The sequence below is a fragment of the Humulus lupulus genome, chromosome 3, assembly GCF_963169125.1.
Source record: "Humulus lupulus chromosome 3, drHumLupu1.1, whole genome shotgun sequence".
Lineage (NCBI taxonomy): Eukaryota > Viridiplantae > Streptophyta > Magnoliopsida > Rosales > Cannabaceae > Humulus > Humulus lupulus.
This window is the reverse complement of record NC_084795.1, coordinates 259,065,546-259,068,775: the sequence shown is the minus strand read 5'-3', so window position 1 is coordinate 259,068,775 and position 3,230 is coordinate 259,065,546. Positions and strand designations below refer to the sequence as shown.

General features: G+C 34.6%; 1 non-coding gene across 1 annotated transcript; it reads right to left on the bottom strand.

Annotated features, from left to right (window-relative positions):
* Positions 1-2,410: 2,410 nt before the first annotated feature.
* Positions 2,411-2,517, bottom strand: LOC133828149 (small nucleolar RNA R71). Its single transcript, XR_009890787.1, has one exon. It is a non-coding gene; the product is annotated as a small nucleolar RNA R71 (small nucleolar RNA).
* Positions 2,518-3,230: the final 713 nt, after the last annotated feature.

Genomic DNA, 3,230 nt, shown 5'->3' with positions numbered 1-3,230 from the left:
ATACATTCAAGCTCATCAAACTATTTCTCAAGCATACATTTTGAGATAAATTGTTCGACTTGAAATTTGGGTATAACAATATATATATATATCCTAGTTAATCTTACTTATCATATATTTGTATCTTTCAATACTTAAAACATGAAAGGGACCCATATATCAAGTTGAATAAGATCAAACACAACAATAGCAAAATTATTATTAAAGATGAATGTGTGCTCTCTTTGTTTTGCAAGATGATATGTAAGACAATGAAAATTTGTAGAAATATGTGAAGAAAATTCTAGATTTTATTGACTTCATTAGTGATGAGTGATGAAGGATGTCTGTTAGGATTAGTTTTGGTATGTTTTTATGGTGTGTTTTAAGATATAATTTTAGTCTTTTACTTGGTTTTGTGTGATATTATGCGGGTATTTATTGTGTTTTCAGGATTAAGTGTGGTTATTAAGGAAATAGCTTGAAATTGGAGAAAAAGCACTTGATTCTTGAAGAAACGGTATTAAACAGGCTAAGGAATGGAAATTAGGCGAAACCGAGGGACAAATTCGTGATTTGGTGAAAATTTGGAATCAGAGTCGCAACTCTATGGTGTAAAGCCGTGGCCCTAAGAGTTACAGAGAAGGAAAAAACTCAGCCAAAGTTAGCGCCTAGGCGCCAGGGAGACAGTGTTGAGGCTCTATTAAAATGGGAATTAGAGTCGTGACGCTACCAGGAAAAGTTGCAGCGCTACATAATCCAGAGAAAAAGTCTGGAACTCGAAGCAACCTAGAGTTGCAGCGCTATTAGATGAAGTCGCGGTTTCAGTCCATACAGAAGTAAAATTTAGGGTATTTCTCAAGGGAAATTTTATCCTTTGGCACAGAATTAATTAAGGACTATAAAAGCTTTCTTAATGACATTTTAAGAGGAGGATAAAACCTAGGAGATGGAGATAAGTACATTGTGGAGGATTGCAAGTGGAATCAAATAACTCATCATAGTTTTTCTTTTTTTCTATCTTTATTTTATGTAATTTGGATTCTTTTTAATTCTTCTATAGTTATTATGAATTTTGTCATGAACTAAACTCTTTTTATAGGGTGTTAATGGATTCTCCTAAAATTTTATTTTGAATAAATGCAAGTTTTATGATTTCTATTCTATTTTGTGATCTATTCAAATTTATGCTTAATGATTGAGATTGACTGACCATCTATTACATGATTTATATGATTTTCATTCGAAATCTTAGAAGTGAGAATTGATTATGTTGTAATTGAATAGACATAGATTTCATTATAGGACGAGAGTACCTATTTGATTTGTATAGCTTTAGGGTTGTCTTACTTAATGCTTGTCTTATGTTCATTTATCACAGAGATGTAAAAATTTACATAAGGTTGAGACTTGTATATCCTATTACGAATATAAGTTACTTTTGTTGACCTGCTATCACGAGAGAGAATTGAATATTATAATTTTTGTTTTCGAAATATAAAGTGGATGTTAGATGAATTTAATATCCCTAGTTAACTTAATAATGGAATTCTATTTCCTTTGCTATCTTTTATTCCTGCAATTATGTGCTTATTTCAATAGCTTTACTTAATTCTTATAATCAAATTATTGTTAACTAAATAAAATATTAGATTTAATGATTGGTACTTTGTAACAGTCCTTGTGGGATCGACCTTTCTTACATTATATTACTTGTTAAACGATCGCGTATACTTGCATGTAGAAAATTCGTAACAAGGTTTTGGCATCGCTGTTGGGGACTATTTTTACTAATATCAAAGAAATTAATTCTTTTTCTAATTTGGTTGTTTTTCTTTTATACTGTTCTAATTCTAATTTTTCGCAATTTGTGATTTCAGGTGTTCAAGTAGTTTATGCGATGACAGGGATCAGAATTAAGGGTGTCTATTGATCAAGAAATTGAGAAAACTTGCAGAAGAAATCGGAATTAGAAACCATTAGAAAGAATGGCTCAGAATCAAGCTGGTAATATTGGTGTTGCAGGAGTTGCTGAACAAGCCGCACCAGTTCAGCAACCAACACAAAGAAGTTTGAGAGATTATGTGCTACCTACTGTCATAGGGGCATAGTCATGTATTAGACCTCCAGTAGTTGATGCTAATAACTTTAAGATCAAGCTCGCCATTCTGCTAATGGTACAAGTATCGGTTCAGTTTGGGGGATTACCAACGGAAGATCCAAACTTTCATTTGGAAATTTTCTTAGAGCTCTGCGCCACATTTAAAATGAACGGGGTAAGAAATGATGCAGATTGGTTGATGTTGTTTCTATTTTCATTAAGGGACCGAGCAAATAGTTGGCTTATTTCTTTGGAAGCCAACTCTATTACAACATGGGAGGAGCTCACTTAGAAATTTTTGGCAAAATTTTTCCCACCATCATTATTACAAGGTATAGAGGTGAAATCAACAATTTTCACCAAAGAGATGGTGAGTCATTGTATGATGCGTGGGAGAGGTTTAAGGAGTTGTTAAGAAAATTCCCCCACCATGGAATCGAGAAATGGATGTTAGTCCATATTTTTTATAATGGTTTGTGCGGTAATACTCACACAATCATTGATGCAGCATCGGGAGGAGCCTTCATGAGTAAGAGCGCTAATGAGGCTTATGATCTATTGGAAGAAATGGCTATGAATTACTATCAGTAATCATCAAAAAGAGAAACCACTAAGAAGGTGGCTGCAGTGCATGAATTGGATGCCATCTCGATGTTGTCAACTCAAGTGGCAACATTGACCAAACAGTTACAGCATAACAGTATTCAAGCTCCAGTTATGCAGATGCAAGTCATGTGTGAGTTATGTGGGGGGCCTCATTTATTTGAACAATACACAACGAGGGATTTTAACAACATGACTACAGAGCAAGTGCAAGCAATAGGGAACTTCCCAAGGCCCTCCAACAACCCATATTCTATGAGTTACAATCTAGGGTGGCGAAGTCTAAAAAAAATTCTTGGACAAGTGGTCAGGGTAGTCAGCAACAGTTTCAACAGAATCAACCTCAGTATCCACGGCCTCCTTCTGGGTTTTATCAATCACAAAATATACCACCACAATAGCCAATACCTATGAAACAACCTGAAGCACGACCTGATGTGCAGAACCAATTCATGACTGAGACAAAGGTATCTAAATTGGTCAGTTGGCTAACCTAATGACAAACCGTGATCAAGGGAACTTACCAAGAACTACAGAGGTAAACCAA